Source organism: Equus przewalskii, chromosome X (genome assembly GCF_037783145.1).
Source record: "Equus przewalskii isolate Varuska chromosome X, EquPr2, whole genome shotgun sequence".
Taxonomy (NCBI): Eukaryota; Metazoa; Chordata; class Mammalia; order Perissodactyla; family Equidae; genus Equus; species Equus przewalskii.
In genome coordinates, this window is record NC_091863.1 from 5,696,671 (window position 1) to 5,708,580 (window position 11,910).

The following is an 11,910-nucleotide window of genomic DNA, read 5'->3' on the forward strand; positions in this document are numbered from 1 at the left end:
GGGCGCGGACACGGCACTGCTCATCAAGCCACGCTGAGGCAGCGTCCCACATACCACAACTAGAAGGACCCACAATGAAGAATATACAACTATGTACCGGAGGGGCTTTGGGGAGAAAAAGGAAAAAAAAATCTTAAAAATATAACAAAGTAAAAATAACAGTACTAGATGCTACATGTTCATTTAAGCAGCAATTCAAGGTCCAAGGCTTCTATAGCAATAGTACATGTATTATTTGTTGAAAGAATGAGTCAAAAAGCAATTCTTTTTTCTGGGTGCAAAGTCGGAGAAGAATAAGACATAGTAATTGAATATTATTCTTGGGAATAACAAGGAACAAAAAGGTAGTGTTCAAATGACTGAAGAGTGTTGACCTTGAGAATGAAATAGCTCCAGACTTTGTCAAACTGTCCCGAATCCCTGGGAAAACAATATGTCACTGTCAGAAAAAATTAGAAGGTAAAAAGTATCAGCGAGGGAACTAGCTCACTGGCAGAAAATGAGGACGACGTGGTTTCAACAGGCAGCACCTGGAGTCTGCTGCCAATAATTTGGTCTTCTGTGGCCCTCGCGGCTGCCTCCTGATGGGACACAGCTTGCTTTTCAGCTCTTCACTCTCCCAGGAGATACAAATTGGGGGGCCATCATCATCATACAGATGACATTCAAAACCATGGGCTGAATGAGATCCCAGAGGGAGCAAGCGTGAGTGTAAAAGAGAGCTACAGGAGATGCAGGGATTAAAAGACCATCACGAGCCAGAAAAATAGTCCATGTAATAACATGGCCTTCCTTACAGCCGTGGATTGGGGAGGTCTAGAAAATCCAGACCTCTTATTTAGGGCAAGTTTGAAGTAATATAATGTTAGGAAAAGATATGTTCTCAATCTGTATCAGATATTACCTAATCTAAATCTTTCTATCAGCCATTGGAGGTTTCTCTGCTACTTTGACCTTATTGTTTTCTCCATGTTTGCTAGACTTATCTACCTTTTGATTACTCTGGTGAGTTTTAGGAAAGAGTCTCTTCAAACAGGCTCTTTATCATGCTACTGGAAGACTATTTATTCATATAGTAAAGGAACTGTGATGGTTAATTTTATGTGTCAACTTGCCTGGGCTAAGGGATGCCCAGATAGCTGGCAAAACATTATTTCTGGATGTGTCATCTATTAGGGGGTCTCTGGAAGAGATTAGCCTATGAATCTGTAGCCTGAGTAAAGATGGCCCTCACCAATTCAGGTGGGCATCATTCAATCTGTTGAGGGCCCGAACAGAACAAAGAGAGGCAGAGGAAGGGCACATTTGTTCTCTCTGCTTGAGCTGAGACATCCTTCTTCTCCTGCCCACAGACGTTGGCACTCCTGGTTCTTGGGCTTTCAGACTCAGACTGGGACTTACACCATCGGCCCCCCAATTCGCAGGTCTTCATTCTCAGACCAAATTACACCACTGGCTTTCTTGGGTCTCCAGCTTGCAGATGGCAGATTGTGGGACTTCTTGGCCTCCATAACCACATGAGCCAGTTCTTAAAATAAACTTCCTCTTATATATCTATATATCTCTATCTCTATCTATCTATCTACCTACCTATCATCTCTCTATCTATCTTATTGGTTCTATTTCTCTGGAGAAACCTAAGTAATACATGAACTTCTGCGTCTTTCTCTAACCTCATAACTAAGTCTGGAAAAGTCTTGGGCATAGAAGAGAAAGAAAAACAAAGACACAATACTTGCACACTTGCACTAATTTGGTTAAGGCAAAAGGAAGGAAATAAACTAATAATCCAACCAAAACCCAGAATATTTAAATCTAAACCACAACTAATTATTCTAGAAGTCATTTTTAAATTATCAGTCCATGGGTATTTTTCTGTCTCAATTTTTATTTACAGAGAAATTATAATGGTCATATATTAGACTTGCAGTCTAGCCCACTAATAGCATGGAACACTCTATGAATCAAATTATTATTACTATTTCATCTCTGATGAGTCACTGAAATGTTCACCACAAAGAAATGGACTTAGGAGTTAAGCATTGCTACAAACATGTCAAAAATAAGAAGTAAATATTTTAATTTTATTCCAGAGCTATCTTTCTGAGATCAGGAACATTTTTTAACACATTTTTTCTTATGTAAGTGAAAGAAAATCCTTTTGCAAAATATAAGCAACCACATAGGAAACCATGGAGGAATGGCAGCTGCTACATTCTCATTTAAGTTGGAGAGTCGTATCATTTTATTTGTAGAATTTTTTATTGCAGATAAGGTAAATCAACTACGGGTGGTTAGGATCATTTAAGCCAGTGCCACTTAATGCTGGTTATAATTAGCAATTTAAAAATGCAGGGGCTGGCACCATGGCATAGTGGTTAAGTTTGCACGCTCTGCTTCCACGGCCCGGGGTTCGTGATTTGGATCTTGGGCGTGGATGTACACACCGCTCATCAAGCCATGCTGTGGTGGCATCCCACATACAAAAAATAGAGGAAGATTGGCAACAGATGTTAGCTCAGGGCCTAGCTTCCTCACCAAAAAAATTAAGATGCCTAGGAGCCAACACCAGACATCTTCATTTAATCGGCTGGGGTGGCTTAGGTATCAGAATTTTTTAAAGCAGCTAGGCCATTCCAGTGCCACCAGGGTTGAGAATCAACAAGAAGAATATTTTTCCCTAAATTCACATGATGGATTTAAGGAAAATTACAAGAATCTGATAAAAATGGTGGAAACCCATGATTGCTCAGCATCAGCACCACTGACATTTTGGACAGGATCATTCTTTGTCGTGGGGTCTGTCCTGTGCATTGCAGGATGGTTAGCCATATCCCTGGCCTCTCCCCACTAGAAGCTGGGAGCACCCTCTCCCCAGTGTGACAACCAAAAATGTCTCCAGATGTTGCCAAGTGTCCCATGGGGGACAAAATTGCTCCTCTCCTGGGGCTGAGAACCACTGGTGTAACCAATTCCCATGTTACAGATGATTCAAGTAGTACTTTAGTTCCAGGAAAAACCAAACACATAAACAAACACATCCTTCAATTACAGCAGCAATATATAACCGTGCAAACAAAAGGAGACAGTATCTTTAAATGATGTTCTGGATGATGTTTTGAATTAAAAATTAACCAATATAAAAGTTTTCCATTCCATCTCCTCTTGCACTTCTGGATCCCCCACCCCTACCCGCCTTCGTTCCTCTCCGTTTTCAAATAGCCTCATGAGACTCCTTGTAAAGATAAAAACCTTTCCCTGTTCCTCTCTCTAACAACAGGAAGGCTGGAAACAGCCCCCACTTCTGCAACCTCACGCAGCCAGCTAAAGCTTCACAGCCCCCTCCCAGCAACTGCAATTTCCTGCCATCTTCCCCTCTCTCAGCTACCAGGAGCAGCCCGCTGATGGGAAGAACAAAGAAACTCATTGCTTCTCCATCCATGGCGCTTATTCACCTTTTCTCTCCTTGCGGCAGAGAAGTAAAGTTAAATGGGTTTCTTTGTTTCTCATTTGGTCTCTGCCATGCCCGTCCCGTATGATTTTATATTTTACCTGTCTAGCAACAAGTTCAATAATATCATCCATTCAGTAACTGAGCCTCTTGCTATGTTTCAAGCACCGTTGTAGACAGTGTGACACAACAACGGACAACATGAAGCCTCCACCCCCTTGAGGGTCTCTGACTAACAGGCAGAGATTCTACACTGTTCTAGACAATTCTATTCAGCTGCACAGTTTGCATTTTCCTATTGCATGAGCTCCTCTTTTAAACAAATGTTCAACTGAAGAACTTTCTAGTTCCAAAGAATGCTAAGAATGAGATTTTTTTAATGTTGAACTTGCGCACCTAGGGCCTTGAGTGCAGTGAATGCTGTGAAGTGTCGGTCTGCTGAGATCCTTTGTAACCAACCATGATACTGCACTTCACCTTGAGGTGTTTGACAAGCATTACTGACATCAGGTTGAATAAGTTCAAAAGCAATGAATGTTTTGATAACAAGCGAGTCGGAGGGGAGGGCACCTTGATGACCCCAGTAGGGAACTTGCAGGTCCAGTGGCATCCACCTCCAGGTAGCAACGGGGCCAATTTGGGTGGTGCAGCTCAACTGCAGCCAGTCTCGTCAGAGAAGGGGCTCTGACCGGGGTCGCCTGCACTGGTGAGCCACATGATTCAATTACAGCTGCCATGTCTGGAGTTGTGTAAATGGCAACACTCCCCTCTCCCCACCCCAGAGGATCAGTAAAATAAAACAAGGTTCCTCAAGGCGAGTCTCAGCCGGAGCTGTGGGAATGGCCTTGACTTCTGCCCACTTTTGGGTCTGCCTAGCTGGTGCTGAGGTAGAATGCTCACAGCAGCCCAGTGGACACCACTGGGTTTCATCTTGGCCAAACCATTGGTGAGCCAGGCCCTGGCATTTCGAGGACTCTCTGGGAACCCAGGGTGCCATTGAGCCAGCGGCTTTTCTCCAGGTGGGAGAGTAGGAGATAACGTTTCCCCGCAAAGGGGTAGCAGCCCTAAGACACAAGCCAAAACAATTTGAGTTGCTCCCCTGCTCAGAGTTCCCCAGCACAGTTGGACAGATGCACATGGTCTTCGATTTTGCCTGGGGACAAGGAGACCTTGGCCCCAACCCTAATGATGTTCCTGTCGGAAGCCACAAGGCTGAGGGAGGGATGGGGTTATGGAGGGAGGGAATGGCACTGCTCCAGGAAGCAAAGCACAGTTACTTCTGCTTTCAAGCGCCTGGCAGATGCTCGCCTATGTGATTGAACACATAGTTTATTTTTCCTTTTTTTCCCTTCATCAATTTAATCATATATCCCTGGAAGTCAAGAAACTTTTGTTAAAAATCAGCCTGAAGTTTCTTGCAAATTGAAGTGCGAGGCGCCCGCGACAGTCTTGTGAGATGTGAGCTCTGTGAGCTTCTGAGGAGTTGGTGATTTCCCCTGCTGTCAGTGACATCTGCTGGGCATGGAGAACCAACATATGCCACACCAACAATTCACAAAGCGCATTGGAAATCACCAGTGGCCATGGTCATGTTCACGTAGAGGTGACTGTCTCTGGCCTGCTGTCTGGCTAACTGGCTGGGAGACACCGTTGATTGTGCTGTGAGACACATTTCAATTTCAGAGAGAGGTTAATATGCGTAAAAATAGGTTTCTTAGAATCCGTGAACTAGGCAGCAGTGTTTAGCTCATAGCTTGGTTTTGAAGCTTAAATGCACCGACCCTCAAGCACAGGACATCATAAGCAGGCACTCAATGCAGTTCTCATTTAAACCCATGTGTTGCCTGCTTGCTTTAGTCCATGGGCCAGCTTAATTTGTCTACATCCTGGCACCTTCCATGAGGGCAGAAGAGAATATATGAGAAAGAAACTCACATTTGTCATGTGATGCTAAAATCCTCTTTAGGATGAAAAATAGAATGAATAGTTCTTTAAAATAAAGCAAAAGCTAGAAAAATGAGTTAAGAGATTAATTCTCTTAAAAAACCTTAAACTGAAGCTGTGATTTTTAACATGGTGCTCAATACTCCTCAACTCTACTTTGTAGTCTGTACGACTCTGACTGCCACCCTGGTTACAATCCTGCTCGATTTTCTTTCTATATTCTAAATGTGTATAGCCATTATGTATTTCCCATGTGACAAGATTTCTAGAAGATATTTTAAAAGCAATTCTAGAACCATCAGCCCAGACTTTACAATGACATTGACTGACTGTATTGATTTTTATTTTTCATGCTAAATGACTAGTCTAGCAAATGTGAAATTTCAGTGAAAAAGAAATTGTTAGTTTAGTTTAAAATAATGTGATGAAACTGGAGACATAAAGATGTTGGCAGACCATCGTGAGCTGGGTTTCTGAGACGAACATGCACGATATTAACATGACCCACTAGGAATGCATAACATAAAATGCCTGGTGCTTTTTATGAGATTATTAGAACGTGTATGCTTATGGCTGCAAAATGTGAGATCTGGCTTTGTACCTATTTAAGTGCCAGTAGACAGCTTAAAACATTTCGAGTTTTATGACTATTATCTATCTCGCTGTATTCAAAAATCTCTGTCCTGACAGAGCTAGTCACTATTTCTGTCACCATAAATTGGTGTGACATTTTAACAAAAAGTTCGAATATGTGGTTTCCTGCTGTCTGTGTTATATTGCCTTAGAAAAACCAAGTAGTTGATCATCTGTTATAAATATATACTTATATTTTGTGTGCTTTATTTGCATAATGTTCATAAACAGTCAAATTGAAAGAAACTGGAACTTTATGAAAATATTAGAATAGAAGTAAAATCTTAATTGGGGATTTCACAAATCTTAGCATTTTCCAGTGGGTTCAGCACCTTCTCAGTGGACCTGATATTGGTTGAGAAAGAAAAGCTATGTTGCTGCATTGCCTGGCAGTTTGGTACTTTGGGATTATCATCTACTATTCACTAGGCTGCAAAGGAAATAGTATCTGAATCTTACAGATGAGGAAATGAAGGCTCAGAGAAATTAAGCAACGTGCCCAGGGCACTCAGAGGGGAAGTGTGGAACTGCTGTCATACAAACCCAGGGCCAGCTATTCCAAAGGCCAGGCATTTGCATTAGACCATCCTCCCAGACACCAAAAAGGAACAAAAAGATTTAGCAGATTCTGGAAGAAAGAAATTGGGAGGCAGGATCAATTCAATCATGGCCTCATCTGTAAGGACGTGAAGTGAAAGGCTGGCATTAACATCTGTGAGTAAAATTTGTGAGTAAAAAGTAAACACTAAAAACAGTAATATTATCCTAGTGAACTAGGATCCCACTAGTCAGGAGATGAAGCGACTCTTCAGGTCAGAAGTCAAGGGGGCCGATGGCTGGCTCAGTGTCTAGAAGCATGGACTCCTGGACACATGGATGGCCCGCAAACAAGGCCCCAACGTCTTATATGGAGCAGAGGTCAGGACATTTTACTGGTGGTCCAGGAGTCTAAAACAGGTTAGCAAATTACAGCCCAGGGGCCAAATCCTGCCTGCCCCCTGTTTGCATAAATAAAGTTTTATTGGAACACAGCCACTCCTATTCATTTGTGTAATATCTGGGGCTGCTTTCACACACACAGAGTTGAGTAGTTGTAACAGAAACCTTATGATCCACCAGGCTTAAAATATTTACTACCTGGCTCTTTATGGAACAAGTTGGCCAAGCCCTGGTATAAAACACAGACTGCCTGTTGGACAAATGGCATTTGTAATGTGACCCGTGCATGTGGCCCGCCTCCTGTCTGGCTACTCTCGCCATAGTTCTTCCAACCCCATCCTTTTACAAAGATCCCTGACACACCTCCTTCACATCTGCCTGTCCCTAACTCCCCTGACTCTGCTTCTGTCTCTTTACTACTTCACAGCTGTCTGGCGGTCCTCCTCTTTCCACACTTGCCCTTCACACTGTTCTTGGCCAATGTCAGCAGAGTGAGCTCTTAAAACACAATGTAGGGGTGAGCCTGGTGGCGCAGCGGTTTAGTTTGTATGTTCCGCTTCGCCGGCCCGGGTTTGCTGGTTTGGATCCCGGGTGCGGACATGGCACCACTTGGCAAGCCATGCTGTGGTAGGCATCCCACATGTAAAGTAGAGGAAGATGGGCATGGATGTTAGCTCAGGGCCAGTCTTCCTCAGCAAAAAGAGGAGGATTGGCAGCAGATGTTAGCCCAGGGCTAATCTTCCTCAAAGGAAAAAAAAAAACTAAAAACACAACGTAAATGATGGCCCTCCCCTCCTCCCCACCCTCTCCATGGCTTCTCATCCCTTGCGGATGAAGTCCAGTCTCTTCCTTGTCTGCACAGCCCTTCCTCACACGCCTGCCTCCCTCTTTGATCTCAGCTTGTCTCTTGTTCTGTCCACTGCAGCCCCCACGCACTTCTTGCTGAACTTGAAGCTTGTTCCTTCCTCAGAACATTAGCAAATGCCCTTCCCCAGGCCAAAGACATTTTTATACCCCATCTTCCCTTCGTCCTCCAGTAGCCTGCTCAAATGTCACCATCTCATTCTTTACCTCAAGGGAAATAATTCTGCAAATTCCAACAGAAATCTCCTAGTCTTTATGAGCATTACATTTTGAATGTTATTAAACAAGAAATGGCAAATTTTCTCAAAATTCTCAATACATAAAATATGGCATCAGAGTATATTTTTATTTCTCTATCATCACTATTTAAAAAGTTATAAAATGGATTGTAATAAGCTGAGAAAAATAGGTTTTTGTCAAGTCCTTCTGATTTCTCCATCTTGAGTTGGGTATATACCCTCAACCCACGTTCGCTCACTAGACTCAGCTTCATTTTTCTTCCTAACACTTCTCTCTGCCTGAAATGCTATTATTTATTTGTATATTTATTTATTTATTTTATTTACTTGTTTGTTATCTCTCCAATTAGATGTAAGCCCCATGAAAGCAGTGTTTTATCTATCAAATTTGCCACTTTTGACACATAACAAGAACTCAGTCAGTATTTACAGAACATTGGGTGAACCGCCCATGTTTACAGGTAAAATTCTATTTTGTAATATATACATCCTGCTGTTATGCTGACATGATTTACACCCTTTGGACCAAATCGAGAGTCTGACTCCACTTGACAACTGTCTGTACTTCTCTCCATGGTGTATGGTCTGTGCCCCCTCCCCTTTCTATCCTCATCTGGTACTGCTTTCCTCTTTCGTACCTTTTTCCTGATTCTGGAACATCCCTGGCCTGTTTACCCTTAGGATCTTTGTTCTTGCAGTTTCCTCCACCTGAAATATACTGGGGGGGGGGGGGGGGGCATTTTGCATAACTGACACCTCACCTCTGTCCAATCTTTGCTCAGATGCGAGCTTCTTAGTGCAGCCTGGCCTGCCCTCCATGTCTACAGCTGGGAGCCGCCCGCGTCCCTGACCCTCTTGATCCTCTTCCTCTGCTGTACACTTCTGCCCCATGGGACGCACCACCCTTTTAAAGTTGAAAAAAAATGAAGCGTAAAATTATCATTATGTAAAATAAAATTATAAATAATATAAAATGCTAGTTGCTTACTGTGTCTCCCTAGAAGGGAAGCTCCATGGAGGCAGGAAGCTCTGTCCACGTGCCCCGCCTCTTGCGCCTGCCTATCTACATCCATTTGGCTGCTGTAACAAGCACACTGCAGACTGGGCAGCTTAACCAACAGACATTTACTTCTCACAGTTCTGGAGGCTCAAGTGCAAGATCAAGGGACCAGCAGATTCGGCATCTGGTCAGAGCCTACTTTCTGGTTCATAGATGGCCATCTCCTCGCTGTGTCCTCACGTGGTGGAGGGGGCGAGGGGGCTCTCTGGGGTCTCTTTTATAAGGACACTAATCCCATTCATGAGGGCTCCTCCCTCATGACCTAAGGCCCCCCCGCCCCCCGCAACGGCCCCACCTCCTAATGCCATCACATGGGGTGTTAGGTTTCAACAGATGGATTTGAGGGGACACAAACATTCAGTCCCTAGCAGTGCCCTCCCCCACTGCTCCTGGGATCAATCCCTGCAAGCTGGTCCCAGGTTCTCCTAGGAGCAGGTTTCCAGCAGGGATGGGCCAATGGGAGGTACTAGCAGGTACCACAGGGTGGCTGTGTCTTTTATAGGATGCCAGCGCCTCTGACTAGGCCGGCTGTGCTGCCAGCTTCCATCAGGTGGGGCAGCCTCTGGGTTTGGAAATCACTGCGTCCTTCCTAGATTCCTCCCCCAGGGAGGGCAGTGGCTTCTGGAGGCTGCTCTCTGCCGTGCCTTACCATCCAATGCGCTATCCATTGTGCAATGGAGCTCACAACCAAATGACTTAGAAGCTCAATAAGTTTAGCATATAAGCTCTAGTTTAATGGGTTTTCTTCATTATCATAAGAGAAATGCACTATAAATCACCATCGTAGACAAGAGCTATAATCTGATGCACTGTAAAATCACAGTCACGTATGGCAAAGTCATTTATCATAAGACTTTAATTATATGAAGAGACACTAAATTTATCTCTGTGTCTTCATCATCCAGTTCAATGCCTGGAATGCAATAGTTACCTGATAAATCCTTGTTTAATGATGAAATGAATGAACTGAAAATTTAAAAAAATCATGCAGACTATGCTTTCCACATTACAATATAAGAGGGCGCAAGAAATCTGGCAACCCATGAGCCTATGAATGAAGAAAAATCCCCCTAGTTTGCAACACAAAAATGCTAAGGACAAACACGTGGTTCAGACTTGTGTGAATCACGAGAGGAGGGACTTTCTGGCAGGAATCTCAGGGCACCTGTCAGGCAAATCTCCCATAACCACATCTTCGGTTACTGCCTTCTCCTCAGTCTCTGGACATCTTGGAACAGGCAACAGTGATTGATTGATATTCACACGGGAGAGAGAAATATTCAGAAGTCAGATCTCCACCAGGAGGGTCATCCCCCGAGGGTCCAGGCATGCCTAAGGGCACTGGTGTTTAATGGACACACATGGAAATAGATGCAGGAGGACAGAACAGGAGATGGAGGGGCACAGAAGACAGAGGAACTATTTTATCCTATTGTCCAGGGTGTTATGGCAGGTTTGAGGGAGAAGCCAAGAGAGATAACAGAGTCAATGCGTTCTGGTCCCCGGTTTCATTAGCATACATCTCCAAGCAATCCTTTTTTTTTTAAGATTTTATTTTTCCTTTTTCTCCCCAAAGCCCCCCCAGTACACAGTTGTGTATATTTTTAGTTGTGGGTCCTTCTAGTTGTGGCATGTGGGATGCCGCCTCAGCATGGCCTGACAAGCGGTGCCACATCCACTCCCAGGATCCAAACCAGTGAAACCCTGTGCCACCGAAGCGGAGCGCGCGAACTTAACCACTCGGCCACGTGGCCAGCCTCCACGCAATCTTAAACACTGCCTTAGCCAACTCCGGCTTCACAAGTTCCTTGCAGAGTTCCTACCTCAAGAGCCTCTGAGAGATTAAGGGGACCTGTGCTGTGCAGCATGGACTGCGGGGCATAGGTTTCCTCCTCTGACACTGATCAATTATCTGTAGGGCAAAGCCTTCACCATGGTGTCCTGTCACCTTGCATTCCCCCCCACGGGCCACACAAGCAAAGCTTAACCACACTCTGACCCATGTCTTGGTGGGATATCCTGCAATTCCTCCTGGAGCCAGAGGAGATAACCTGGGTAGGAGTTGCTGTGAGGCATTTCCCCAGCCCCACGTTATGGTCATTTCTCCTCTGTCTCCCTCGGTTCAGCCACCCACAGCTCAGGTCGTCTGTTATCTGGCCCCTTTGGATCTGTGTTGTCCTGTGGGACTAGAGTTGTGTGGAGCTGACGCCATGCTGACCTTCCTTTTGCTGCCTGTGGAAGTGATACCCGTCCGAATCCACTTGGGCTCCTTGTTTCCTTACCAGCCAAACCCATGGAAGAATGCCAAGGCAAACTAGCGGGGGCTATGCTGCTGCGCAGCGACTGTGTGACCGTGTGGCTGGGTTTACTCATTGCTGCCGCATTTTCCTCTGTTAATAGACTCCAGGGCCCCATACTGAGTATCAACGCTCCATAGTGCAGGCCAACCTCGTTTGCCACAATTGTATAGACTTCCTCTCAGTGATGTGGCCACAAGGACCTTTTGCTGTATTTAAGTGGTGTATAGACTTTTTCCACACGTCTGCAGGTCAGGTTCGCCCTTGCACAGCCCCAGAACTCCTTTGCAGCCTCTGCTAGGAATTTATGTGGTAAAACAGTTGGTGTGATTAGATTCTCACATTGCTCCAAGTTTATGAGGTTACTCTACTAATTGTCCTCAAATATACCACATTCAAAGATAATTCCTTAAGGAAATAAAAGCGAGTTCATGAAGCGTAGAGGCCAAGAACAGGCTGTACTTCGTCACAGAGTGCCTATCT